General features: G+C 39.4%; 1 protein-coding gene across 3 annotated transcripts in view; it reads right to left on the bottom strand.

The window, feature by feature from the left end:
* Positions 1–15,007, bottom strand: part of adarb1b (adenosine deaminase RNA specific B1b) — a 146,888-nt gene that overhangs the window by 49,847 nt on the left and 82,034 nt on the right. For 2 of the 3 annotated variants that reach the window (XM_079880663.1, XM_079880661.1), the window contains exon 3: positions 2,841–2,889. The exons of the other annotated variant lie outside the window; for it this stretch is intronic. The gene's annotated coding sequence lies outside the window, so the exon portion shown is untranslated. The remainder of the gene's footprint in view (positions 1–2,840; positions 2,890–15,007) is intronic. 3 annotated transcript variants of the gene reach the window in all.

Raw genomic sequence — 15,007 nt, forward strand, 5'->3', positions numbered from 1 at the left:
TGAATAGTATACGCACAATATCGGATTTGGATCGGCCTTGTCTGACCGATACCCGATCCGCCAAAAATGGCAGTATCGGAGCCGATTCCGATACTGAGTATCGGATCGGTGCATCCCTATAAAAAAGTGTAGCTTAATTGTACCATGTAAACATTGTAACATGCAATTGCGATGCAATTTTTTTACAATCAAACAAATCGAGAATCGAATCGAACCGTGACTTTAGAATCGAAAATGTAATCGAATCGAGGAATTGGAGAATCGTGACACCCTTAGTATTTAGTACTCTTTTTAACCTTTTAACTGATAAATTGCCATATGTAGCTCTCTAACAGAGTTCGCTGTAAAGCATTATCTATTGTGAAGCGTCATATTTATCCACACAATCACACAGAGATGAAGCACAACCAAAACAATATTCTTACATGAAATGCATGGTTTCATTTTTAAACCGCAAGAAAGCCAAAAGTTACAAAGTGCAACTTTAAACTAAAAATAAACTTTTTCTTTTTAATTTGGCTATATGAGCCTATTTTTTCTCTTAAAATCACCATAGACAGCAAGCTGGAAAGATGGTGGTAAAGTTATAGTCTAAAGGGTTGTTCACACAGGATGTGTTCTCATTTTTTATAGATATTTTTAAGATGGTAAAAGAAAACATCACAGACTTAATATAATCTCACACACTTTCAGATGCGTTTAAGCTGGGGTTTTCTCCCCCATACGTCTAATACTTTATACAAAACACACACATCCCTGCAACTTCTGGAGAAGATTAGAGCTGATATTTGATGTTGGGCAACAGGGAATCTGTGAAAATGGAGTAAAATATCCAACATTTCCAGAGCCACTGGCCAAATACAAGTTCAGCTTTAAACCAGCCATGATCATTAGAATATTAAATGCAACAGCTGTTCAGTGCAATTAAAGAAATCTTTAATCAATAAGCAGTCTAGATCTGCTCACTTGCTCCACACCAGCTCATGTTTAGTTTCTGATCTGGAAGTTACTCTAACGCCATCATGAGGCCAGAGCAAACCACTGCACCTCATCTAGTAATATTCCTACACAGAAAACACCCAATGAGAAAACCACACACACATTCAGGCACAACTTAACAAAATAAATAAATAAATAATCAAGATTTTAGTAGACTAACACATCCAATGATATTTCAGACTACATCTATAAACAGCCCAGACCCGAGATCCACAACTATTCTCAAGAGCCTAGAAACTTGGCCTAGAAAACTACAGCTTAACATCTTTACTGATGTCCTTCAGCATCACTCAGACCACCCAACAAAAATGTATATTTAGACATTTTGATGCAAAATGTTGGTAATGGTTGCAAAACGTCATATGCAATACAAATAAAATGGTTCATTCTGTGCATAAAAAGCAAGATGGTCACTGCCCTGTAAACTGGTATAATGCATCCAGTAAATTAGCAGGTTGCCACAACTGAACACAGAAGCAGAATGTGTGAATGAAGATGTCACTAGGTGTGAAGGAGCTCTCCAGCACCCTCTAACGGAATTAGGTGGAACTACAGCATTACCTCAAAGACATTCAAGAATGCAATGACTGAGTGTGAATACACACAAGCAAGCAACATTTACCTCACTGAAACTTTTGACCTTGGCAACACACTAGACACCCCATCAGTTAAAAAAAAAACAAAAAAAAAACAAGGCATTTCAATATTCAATTCTGAACCACTATACTATCAAATAATAAAACAACTTTACCTACACTTACACTACCGTAAAAAAACCAAAAAGCATGATATTAGCCAAGTGTCAGTAAAGTCATTTATAATGCTACAAAAGATTTCTATTTGAAATAAATGCTTTTCTTTTGAAATTTGTTCATCAAAATGTCACAAAAATATTAAGCATCACAAACTGTTTTTCTCACTGATAAGTATGGAAGCTTGTTTCCGCCACTGAATAATAAATAAATAAATAATAATTGCGACTTTTTATCTCACAATTCTGACTTTTTTTCTCACAATTGCGATATATCAAGTCAGAATTGTGACTTTTTTTCTCAGAATTGCAAGATATGAAGTCAGAATTGTGAGAAATAAAGTCGCAATTCTGAGAAATAAAGTCGCAATTGGGAGACAAAGTCAGAATTGTGAGATATAAACTTTTCTGAGATAAAAAAAAAAAAAAAATCCGTCTTTTTTTCCCCCCTTAGAATTGGACTTTATATCTCACAATTCTGAGAAAAGATGTCAGAATTGCGAGATATAAACTCGCAATTATGTGTTATAAAGTCAGAATTGCCTGATATAAAGTCGCAATTGCGAGAAAAAAAGTCAGAATTCTGACTTTATAACACGCAATTGCAACTTTATTTCACGCAATTCTTACTTTATATCTCGCAATTACGAGAAATAAAGTCAGAATTGCGAGATGTTAACTCGCAATTGTGAGATAAAAAGTCGCAATTATTATTATTTATTTATTATTCGGTGGCGGAAACAAGCTTCCATAGATAAGAAATGTTGATTGAGCACCAAATTAGCATATCATAATTTTTTTTTTTTTTTTGAAGGATCATGTAATAATATTTCACAATGCTACTATTTATTTACTGTATTCCTGATCTCATGCTGACTTGGTCAGCATAAGTGACAAAATCATAGACAGATTACAGAATGATTGCATATAACAAAATACAGTAATTGCTAAACAGACTGAATATGTGCATCAGTGCATGAACACTTCTTAAACTCCACTGAAGAGCAGCACATTGTTGCTTTGGTCAAGAACCAAAATTTGCCAAAATGATTATACTAGACTAGACAAGAGGAAATCAGAAGATACACACCTGGGTTTCCACTTGCTGTCAGAGCAGCACTCCTGCTTGATCACCTAGCCTGCATAGACAAGAAAGAAAACAGAAAGAAAGATTTTAATACCAAATTCCAGTATAACGATGCACTTTCAAATAAACCACAACCATAAGTTTCTACCTTTGTGTAAAGCGATATTCCACACCACTTCACAGACACATTATCTACTCACACACTGCCAGTAGCGTTTAGATGCAATCTCCAGCTACTGCAGATATAGTTTCAATCCCTTCACGTCATCAACTTTCCAAATTGCGGAGAGTCTGAAAACTTTCACCTGCAGGTGAACGCCGCAACAACATGACCTAACGGCTGTGCTAAATGCATCAGGTGACGTGTCGCGAGCACGAGAACAATATGACCTCAGCTGTAAATGTCCCTCATAAAAGTAGAAGAGGAAAAATAACAGTCCCTCGATCCAAAGGCCTGGCCGAGCAGAGGGAGGAACGACCTGGAATCAGAACGGAGATGCAAAATGAGGAAAGGAAAAGAAAGAAGGGTGATAATCTCACAATAATAGCCAGTCAAATTTGCAAGCAGAAACGCTAAAAGGAGGGAGCTTTTATCCTTCGAGGTCCTTAAATGACTGCTTGCATCACTAGAAAGACCAGCAGAGCAAAAGCAGCAGCCGGACGCTTTATAGAGGAAAAATTAAACAGCAGCCCAATAAAAACAGTGGCCAGCCAAACCCGTCCATCTCCCTGCAGGACGTTTCTTTAACCCTGACAGCCTCCAGCACGTTTCTTTAACCCGGGCAGCCTCTCGTGTTCACTCAGCGATGCTGCATCAGTGCTGATTCTACAGTGGCACAGCACAACATGTATATTTTACTGAGTTTGCAGGGTATCTGAGGGTATTGCAGAGAAAAACTCATGCAAAATACAATAAATAATACAGTATCTTTCTACTTCACCTTTCTTCAGTGACTGCATGCACACTTAAACAGATAGTTCATCTAAAAACTGTCATCATGTTCTCTCCCTCATTTCGTTTCTTTGGTCATACAATGAAAGTCAAAATATCTTCTTCGGCGCTGGCTTACGCAGAAAGGGACATGATTCTTGCAAAGAATCGTCCAAAAAGATTTGTAAGTCTGAATCAGTCCAACGGATTACTTCCTGAACCTGTCATAATAAAAATGAATACCAGACAAATAAATGTCCCAATGAAAATCAAGCAAAAAGGAGGAAATAGCCACTAATACCTGGATTGCATCACATTTGATTGTGCAAGCATGCTTTCGATAAACTGCACATCTATTGTACATCATATACACAAAAATGTTTGCCTAAACATTCTAACATTTAAAATAATAATAAAAATTGCTAGACAACTTGTAATTATCAAGTGGTGCTAGAAAAGTAGAGACACTTTTGATAGAAGCATTTGCTAAATTAATAATTGTATAGGCCAATCGCACTGATATCACTGGCATGAGTATCCTGAGAAAAACACTTTGATACTAAAAGGGAATGAGGACTAAGGTCTCCTAAAATCTCCAAAAATCCACAATAAAGCATAAAAGTACCATAAAAGTAGCATATTTCTCAATTTTATAACAATAGTGAATCAACATATTTTAGTCTGTTCCTTACACAAAGCTTTCATCCGGCTTCAGTCTTTAAATATATGTTTGTATGTATTCCTAGTCAGCATTTACTTTCATCATTTACATTTCTATTTGTATTCCACAGAAGAAAGTGATCTAGGTTTGGAATGACATGTGGGTTGTTCTCTCGGGTAAACGCTGATACACACGAGTAAAAGTCTGAGGGCGCCCCTCAATCCATTTCTTGCATACACACTTTTTCTAGGACAGCTCAGATTCAGAAAGTGAGCCGTGAGGCATATAAATCACATCTTTCACTTATGGCCAGCTGAGTTCAGCACAGACTGAAGAGAAGCACTCAGCATCTTTCTGAAGCTATCGTCAAACACCAAAGAGAGCGAGCTGGGCCACTGGGAAACCAGCGGGAAAGTACACATGAAAAGTCAGCCTTGAACTTTTTGAGGTCAGTTGCAGTCTGCATGTTCTTTCCAAGAAAAATGTCTGAGATGTTTTAAAAGTACTGTCATTTTAGGTCTTCTTACAAATTCATAAGTTATCAAGCGATAAGGAGGAAAACAGTCACGTATACCTGGATTGCATCACGTTAGATAATTATAGTGTGTTTTCTAGAAATTCTATATCTATTGTACATTTTAAAAAACAAAAAAAATTGCATAATCATTCTAATATTCAAAGTAGTCAGATCAATTGTAATTCTTGTGGCTCAACTGGCTCAAGCAAAGCCACTTTGGATAGAAGCATCTGCTAAATGCATAATCCAAAAACAATATTTTAATCCATAAAACAAACAAATAATTTAATATAAAATAGTTTTCTGCTGCATGAGAACAGTGTTTGGGTCACAAGGGGGCGCCGTTGCCCTTTTCTTGCTGGTTCCTGCATCTCCCAAATGGTTTTCTCCCAACAAGCTTCAACTACATTACAGAAAATCTTGAAATTTATTGTTGAGGATAACCCCTTGAGATGAAACATCTCATTTTCCAGGGGGTCCTCAAAACAAAAACAAAAAAACTGCAAACTCAAAATCAAAAATAGTTAGAGAAATCAAACTCATCAAGCTGTTAAAATAAACCCAGAAACCGCTTATATACACTAAGCTAGTGTGACTATCTAAAGACAGAGAAACATTCCAGCCTGCCAGTGGTAACAACGCCTAAAACAATGGCATAATGTGCGCTCCAAAACTGTCCAAGCATCTCCTCAGCCAGTTTCTTCAGGGTCAGATTCATTTCCATTATAATAAATGCATTTTGATGGTTGAACAGCAGCTTTAGGGCTGGAAGTGCCAGAGGGTCCCTCACAATTAGGGGGCCACAGCATCAAATGAGATGAAAAGTTTCTACCGCAGAGCAAATAAGCCAGATAGCAGCCATGCAATGCACCGCAATCTGCATTTAAGAGCATTGTGTGACCACAGCTAACATGTTCAGTGGGGGATCTTTAACCAGCACAGACATTTAGACGACAGGCTCTCAGTCAGGCTAACTGGGATGAGGGAGTCATGCATGTTTGGATCCGAGAGCCTGAACTTCAGCTGTAGAGGACAAAAGGCTAATTGCAGATACACTCTTCATTACAACGATAAAATTACTCCTCTGTCAACCCTCGTGTCCCACGCATTTTTTAAGTGGTCTAAGAAAAGAGGCGATAACGAGCTCTAACTGTCCTGTGCACTCACTTTTCTTCTTGTTAAGGTTTACGGGAATAGTTCACAAAAAAGAAGAAACTTCCCATTTAACAAAAGCTCTAAGTTACATTTTTGGCACAGCAATTTTAGCAGCCAGCAGAGCAGGTACAACATCTCAGCCAATTACAAGCCCTCTCATTGTAGAGTATCGCATATGCTAAGAGGTTTCATAAATCACACACGTTTGCCATGTCTTGAACAGCATTCGAATGTCTCAAGATCAAAGCAGACCAGATGAGGCCGGTTTTAAAGCTGCCAAGTAAACTGAGAAAAACGCTTAATACCACTGCCATATTCAGTTTAAACAACGCAAAGGAATTCAATAAAAGAATACATAAATCACACCTCCAGACATAACAGAGAGGAGAGGAGAAAAAAAAAAAAAACAGATAAAGGAATGAGGAACCCCTGCCAACAACAGACAGCTTAGGTGAGAAATCAGTCAGGGTTGAAACAGTTCCCATAAAACAAGAACCGTACAGTTTGCAACCCATAGTTTCATATATGTTAGTACTAGGGTTAATCTAATGTTTAACGATCGCTTTTGAATAATAAAAGATGTCTATTTTTAAAACTAATTACAGTGATTCTCTCTACTGCTGAGGTCCTGTACAGTTAGAGAAGAAATAAACAGTAGGTGTAACAATGAAACAACACAAGCGGTCTTTCAAAATGTTAAATAAAATAAAAACAAAGACATAAAATAAAGATTTTTTATTAATTATAATAAATTATTATTATTATTATTATTATTATTTCACTGCATCTTAAAGTCCCCATGAAATCAGAATTTACGTTTTTTGCCTTCCTGTTATCTGTAAGCTAGTGTGCTCCAAATCAATGATAAGATCCATATTAAGAAGATATAAGCATTCAAAACTTCTGCCAATATGGATCAACGATTTTGATGACATCACTCTGCACTCCAACTTCTCATCAGATTTTCTGTCCAATCAAATGCTCTCAAGTATCTGAAGCATCGCGCCCCCCTACACTATAAATAGACGCTAAATCTGCGGCTGAAATCAGTCACTTGTTCACACAATTACTATTTTCTATATGGTGAATGGCACATAATGCACTAAATAGGGGAAAGGGAGTGATTCAAGACGAATGAGAAGTCTGGTTTCGAGTTAATGTCACGGAAACCACCTCCGGTCCAGAGACACGATAGCACAGAGCAGATCATATGTGAGAGTCAGCGCAGACCACAGAGCGTATCGAAATCTAACCTATTTGAATTCTACACATAATTCTATATTTTAAAGACATAAGGAGTAGATTAGAAGGAGAAACTGTTAGACAGATTTGGCATTATAAAAAGCACTGACAAGTAGAAAAGATAACACCAATGCCATGCACTTACATAAATTACACACTTTTCAACACATCCTCAGCATGATTATGTTCACGGTTTTGCTTTAGTAACAGTTTCATTATTACATCTTAAAATGGGAATCTATTACACTGTGGCTGTCATAAGCTGTCAAACGCGGCTTTGCCGAGCTCAACGGCTCTGGCCGAGCTGTGATATAAACTAAACGCTATTAGCTATTTTAAAAAAGGGAAGGAGCTGCTCGATATGTTCCGCCCTGTCTTCCTGTTTCAGTGGAAATTACATCAACACATTGAACAAGGCACTTCAGTGGGCCTTTAAGTTGACCTCAACAGAGGCACTACCACCTTCTTCCTAAAGGGGGCACAAGCACTCAGACTCACTGAAACCTACAGAAGGAAACTCCTACTGTGTGTACCAGAGATTACATGGAGGCGGCGGCTGTCCAGAAGATGCTACAGAAGAGTGCACATGGAACGCACAGAAGAACAGAGGCATTCTTGCCGTCAGTCATCACCAGATTCAGAGGCCTTCCTCAGGGCGACAGATCCTGCTAGGATGAAGAATGACCAGAGAGAGAGAGAGAGAGAGAGAGTGATAGAGAATGAGAGGGCGGGAGATGCAGAGAGGCTATTTTCCCACAGGGACTCAAGTCTGTAGATTCTCATGAAGATGACGTAGAGAGAGCAGAAGCTTGTGTGCCCATCTCTGCTGCAGTGCACTGCCACACTGTTTCCCCCCGCTCCTGCTCCCAGCAGTTATGCTGGCAGAGCGGGCAGGAAATATAAAGCCATTAGACAGTGAAAAAGACACGAGGGGAAAATTACTGCTGCTGCCCTGAGTGTGAACTTCCGACAGCCAAGTCAGTAGGATATTAAATTTATTTAAAGATGCCTGGCTAATATCCTCTGTAGCCTGGTTTTACTATTTCCCTTAAGTCAACGCTGCATACACAGGCAAGGCACAAACATATATCCGAGATGTGTAAACATTTGGTCAAAGTGTACCTTGTAAACTAGCTCCTCTGTAACATCAACAATATTGGCTCCTGTGTTGAAAGTACAGGTATCGAGGGACGTCGTAAACTTGCAGGGTATTGCTTGCTGTGCGCTAACAAGTAGAGGAGAAAACCGATATCATTTACAGACGTATGACCTTCTCTAACTATTCTCCAGTTACACCACAAGAGATTGGAAGCTTTGGCCCATTAGTAAGAGTCATTAACACAAGTCTAAGTGCAAGTGGTCTAACACAACAGCACTGTTGCAGACTTGCTGGCTCCAAAGTAGGATAAGATGTCCTGGTCTAGTTGAAACAAAGCAGGAAAAAACCCCAAAGAAAAACAGACGATGACTTTGGATTGAGTACCATCGATGGTCACTGTGTGTTCTTGGCAAGGCCAGGTCTGACTGTCTGTTGCAGGACTGGGCATGATAATAATGCTCTTCTGTTTTTCCTTTGGAAAGCAACATTCCCTGGTTCCAACTTAGAAGTGGAGACAATCTCAAATGTAGATCGCACTGCCTGAAACAACACTGTCAACTCCCATAGGACCCCCAGAATGGGGGTTACGACAACTAGAGCAAAGTAGAGGAACAGGTCACAGTGTGGAATGATGGGTAAGGCCATGTTTTATCTACTTGACCATGGTTTAATCTACCTGAAACCTAAAAATCCAGAACCATTCTTGCGCCTCCACTCTTTACTTGCACTTGACAGATTGGGGTTGTTTGTTTGCGGTGTGTTTCAGAATTCTCTGGGGCTTGCTATTTGGGTCATGTCTTCAGGGAGAAGCAAGGATAGTGTGCAGAAACCAGCTGGCCAGCACAGCTGGGGCTCATGGAACCCACCGGGTGACATCTGCAGTTCTGAGGCCAAGGGCGGGTACCCAACTTTGCCACCTGGGCACTGATTAGGCCTTCAGGGAGCGAGAAAACTCAGTGGAAGACCCTTAAAATTGAGAGGGTGATCTGTCAAATATGCTTTGAGCAGAGCATTGTAGTGTAGCTATAGTTAAACTTTTCCTAAGTCTCAGTCTTGTGCTATGACAAAACGACGGGTGACGCAGTCTTCCAGACCAGGACAAACGAGGGAAGTATAATAACCCCCCCCCCCCACCTCCCCACACAAACACTCCAACAAAGCCTGTTCTGTAAATTCGCCAATGAGACTAAACCTGTTTCTATTGAGCTAGGAGTTTTGCTCTATGGCAGAAACCGAAACCCAGTGATTACCAAGGTCCAGCACCAACTTGTGACAATCCAGACCAGTTACACCTATGAGGATAAGATCTTTCACAACACTGTTCACCACTCTTGTCTGAGAACCAGAACAATGCCCTCGAGCTTTTTCCCACGCAGGATCTCCTGAGGTGCCCCAGCTTGTGTTACAGCAGTTGTGTTTAAGTAGGCCAGAAGTGTCTAAAAGAGAGATTGAAAGAGTAAGAGGGATCTCACACTTCGCTCAAGGGGGAACTGAGGTGGGTTTGAACAGGCCTTTGAACCAGCCAAAAATCAAACACTGTCATAATTTACTCACCTTCTTGTCGTTTCTAACTCTCTTTCTTCTGCAGAACATGACTTATTGAATAATGTACCAGAAGTTTTGGTCCAAATTATGAAAGTCGACAGAGTTCAAAACTTTCAAGCTCCAAAAAAAGAATACTTTGTGTGATGAAAATATTGAGTCTTTACTCACTCTCAAATCAAAACCTTAAAGCAATGCGCGCACACAAACTATATTCAAATATGGTGAAATGAACCTCAAATGTCACATGATGTGCGAGAACCAGTGAGGTTTGACACTAATTGACCTTTCAAGTTTGTTACCACATTGTATTTAGGGTACGTTTACACAACAACGATATGCTTAAAATGGAAAAGTTTTTCCTGTGAGATTTCCTCTTACAGACGACACCATTGTCAAAACGATCCCCATTAACACGGATCCGCGAAAACGTCCAAAAACGCTGTATTCTGCTGCCAGGCCATTAGATGGTGATGAAACACTATAGACTGAACAAGTAATACTCATGTGCATGATGTTATAGTCTTCAGAGATACGCGTTTTTGTTGTTTATATGGAGACAGTTTTAAAAAACGTACACATTGAAACCAGTTTTCAAAAGTTTGCATTTTTTGTCAACCAAAACGCCGTCGTTGTTGTGTTAATGAATGGCCAAAAAGATTTACGTTTTTGGTAAAAAACGGTGTTGTGTAAACAGCCCCTTAGTCTGTGCATGCATGTGTTGATTGATGTTTTGATATGATTTGAGAATGAAACAGTTCAATGTTACATATACAGTACAAAGTTTGAGATTCTTTCATAATATGGACAAAAACAGATGAAACAAATATTTTTGGCATTTTAGTCATTCATTTTTGGAACGACATGAGGGTAAGTAAATGATGAGAGTTTTTTTTTTTGTGTGTGTTCAGATGAACTATACCTTTAGGTAGTGTAAGAGGAGTTATTGAGCAGAGGGAGAAAAATTGCCCAAAAAATACCAGCATCTCTAGAAGATAACTGTAGTCAAACTTTATATGAAAAGACCTGAAAATACAGAAATACAGTTCTCTCATCACAGGAGTCTTGGGAGTACCACCAACAATACACATTTTGGATGTCTCCCTTATCTGACAGACTCATTTCAGGTCTTGGAGTCTACCATTGAACAGAGGAGTTGAATCAGGTGTGTTTGATTAAGGAGACATACAGTGTTGATGGCACTCAGGTATTAGGGTTGGCAGACACTGCTCAAGAGATTTTCTCTCAATCAGCATCTACCTGATCAAAACAGGAAACAGGTTGTAATACTACTAAAGCTTGACCTTAAATCTATGGACCAAAATAAAGCAAACTAGTTTATACAAGGTTGTTGCATGAGGTAAAGAGAAACAGGAAGGAAAACACTGAACAGTGATGAGTGCAATCTGTACAGGAGGGCGTAGAGTTTAAAGCTGGCAGCCGGTCTGCCCAGCATTCATCTCTTCAATCAGTGGGCACACTCTAAAGCAAACACAGCCATTTCCGCTGAACATGGAAGTAAAGGCTGCTTGTAATTCCTGAATAGCATCATGGGGGAAGGGGCATGTCTGCGTATATGTATGAGACCTTGTTCTCCGTCCCATCTGATTTGGTCTTAAGCTCAGAGCGACAAGACAAGCTTTCCTCAATCCAATATCAACAGCAAGCTGCGCTCTATTCTGTCTCTATCCCAACACTACACAACATCTGGCCATCTACAACACCCCCAGACGCAGCAAGCCAGACACACAGAAGCCAGACCCATGCAACTGTTCGCCTGACAGAAAGACTGATAACCACAAAGGGTTCATCCAATCTGCTGTATATCATTACACAGGAACTGTGTTCAGGGAAAACCTCATTAACCCCACCTGCAATTCAGTGACACAAAAAGCCCTGAGGAAGGAAAATAAAAAGGAGCTGGAGGTGGTAAATGGCTTCAGAGGACGCGGGCTAAATCAGATCAGTCATTAGCATATAGAGACCATCGTCACAATCAAACACAACCTTCAGATGATCTTTAGAGGGAGCAGGTGATCATACTACAGCACACAAATATGAAACTAGAAAGCCTGGTTGTGTTTGCACTGTGCCAACAGTTATTTTCTACAGGGTTGTTTATTTTTCTTGAGAGTGCTAGGGTTTTCAACGTAGTCGGCACTGCAGAGAAATAGCATGTCGCTGTTCTCCTGCACCCTCGAGCTGTCATTAAATATATAAAGTCCCATATTCATGTTCAACACAACTCTTTCATTACATGCCTCTCTTTCTCTCTGAGACTCTCTGAAATATTTACAATCTCATTGAGATGTCAGAAGGCAAGGAGCACTTTCTTTTAATTCTAGTTTTCAGTACCAACTCACAAACGCTTTGAAAAAACTGCTGCAGAGCCAACGGGATAAGGTTACGTAACAAAACTGCATAAGAGTACAACCAGAGAACTCTGGGTACCAGGATTCATTCATGCCATAATATCATGGAGGATATGTTCAGGGCTTGAAGGATTTGGTACACTTTTAAATCATCATTTTGATTTTGAATTGATCACATCCAAAAGAAGTTGAATTGCAATGCTAGGTAGAAGAATTTAGAATTTTAATACTGGCTCACTTTTAATTAATCAGTTGGATTTAGCATTGAATTAGCCAGACCCACAGGAACTTCTCTGGATTTACTAAAGATCCATAAAATATGGAATAAGTCCATATAGGCCTACAGTACTTACACACGACTTCACAAAGTGATTTAGTCATGAACCTCAAATTCAGAGAAACAAGCGACATGCTTTGCTACTCCCGAAAATCAATATTCAGTGTTCATATTTTACATTCAAGGCATCACCAATGGATTGGCAGCATAATCCATTATGATGACACTTTCTATCATCTCTCTTTAAACACATCATCACTTCAGCTCGAGGCTCTAATCAATTCAGTCAGAGCCTTTCCGTGGGGTCATCCATGCAGAACAGCAGCAGCTGTGACAAGGTAATTTGGAGCCCCAGCGGCACCCACTGATGGGCCACAAGGCATTGTGGGTAGATTCTCAATGGCCCTCAATGACAAACGGAGCTCCTGTGAAATGGAAACACGTTCTGGTTTCACCTCAGTAAGAGAAAATAATGAGAGACTATTACGAGAGGTTACTCTGCTCGTGTTAAAAGACAAGGTACGCTAAGTGTAATGTGCTCAGATTACAATTGAAGAGGACAGTCAGGTCTCGACACTACAGGAAATAATATTGGATTTTAAAGGAATGGTTCAACCAAAAGTGATAAATCTGTCGCCATTTACTCACCCTTCTGTCATTTACAAACCCCTATTAGTTACTTGCTTCTGTGGAACCCAAATGGAGAAATTTTGAAGACCGTTTTAATGCAATTACAACGAAAATGTACAGAAGCCTTTAAGCATCAAAAGACAAGTAAAAAACACCACAAAAGTATCAAAAACATGGTCTGTGATTCATGAAGAAATCGACCATTGAAGTCATTTCTCACCCTAAAGCTTGACTTCCGCTCCAGCTCTCATTGAAGCACTCACGAAAGATGAAATGAGATAAACAGTGAAGTCTGATTTGTGAATAAATCAATTATTTTGCATCAAATCTTTTCAATTAATTCATTGAACTTGGTCACAAAATGATTAATTCAACTCACTACAGATTTTCAGTGAATAATGACTTTCAGTCTGAAACTTTCAGTTTCACACAAAGTTATCATCCGACTTTAGATGACTTTTGAATATTATGAATGAGTCATTTGGACTGCTTTCATGATGCTTTTGCATCCTTTTTTGAAGCTTAAAGGCTTCGATTCCCCATTCATTGGAAAAGAAAGACCAAGAGTCTTCAGAATTCCATTAATCATCCAATTATCAAAGTATTATTTGGATATCTGACATATATATATATATATATTTATTTATTCTGTCTTTGCCACAAACCAAAGGTTGAAGCCTTTTCCTCATATAAAAAACAAAACTCAAAAACCTTTCATCCACTCGCACCATAACACAACAACATCTGACACCACCACTCCGATCAGATAGCGCTGAACCATCTTCTAGACTGTGCAACAGGGCCGATATGTTGACTACGATTTCAAATATCACACAATAAATCACACGCAGACATATTCCTCACCGCAGACGCACAGCACAAATGCCAGTTGTTTCTTGGAGGAGGAATTTGAGAACAAAGCCGCCATTCTGCTTTTCTCAGAAACGGGTTTGCATCTCATAACTGCCTCCCTCCTTCCCTTGGATCCATTTCAACTCAAGCCTGTTTATGATCTGAATTATACGATATTAAAAAGCCTATGCAAGTCCATGATTCTAATACACAGGACGGTATTATTTACCCAAACACCCCAGACTATTGTCGTATTACAGCGCCATGTGGATTTCGGCTGACCACCCTGACATTTCATTAAATTCAATTTGCCCACTAAAGGACATAGCAAACTTGATTATAAAACATAGACTGCTGAAATTGATTTTTTCCACTTGGTTACGAAGAAAAGATCTTTGTTATGTGTTGAATTCCAATAAAGATCAAGACAAAGACAAGACTTCGGCACTGATGATCAGCTGAGACAGGTCATTAGTACCTCCTGCCTGAGAGACAGACACTCACACTCATTAATACATAGGATATCTTCCCTCAGGGAGCACAGGGCATCATTCATCTCCTGTGTGTTTTTTCTCTCTCAAGCACTACTGTGAAATTCCCACTCCACTGAACTTGCAAAAAGCTTCCACATCCCCGAGCAGCCCCAGGATGAATGAGCGATCTACCGGCAAGTCACACGAGAACTGAAAACGGCAGGCGTGAGAGGAAAAATGTATGGCATGGAAATAGCTTTTTGTATTGTTTAAACTCTGGCAAACGTGAGAAACATTCTTAAATGTTACAGAAGGACATTGGTTAAAAAGAAATGCAGAGTCAGAGCTGAGTCCTAGGGGTTAGTGTACATGTAGATCTGATTCCGGGTGACTGATTTTGCGAATCAATTTTTCGTGAA

The sequence above is a fragment of the Squalius cephalus genome (assembly GCF_949319135.1).
Source record: "Squalius cephalus genome assembly, chromosome: 9".
NCBI classification, from domain to species: domain Eukaryota; kingdom Metazoa; phylum Chordata; class Actinopteri; order Cypriniformes; family Leuciscidae; genus Squalius; species Squalius cephalus.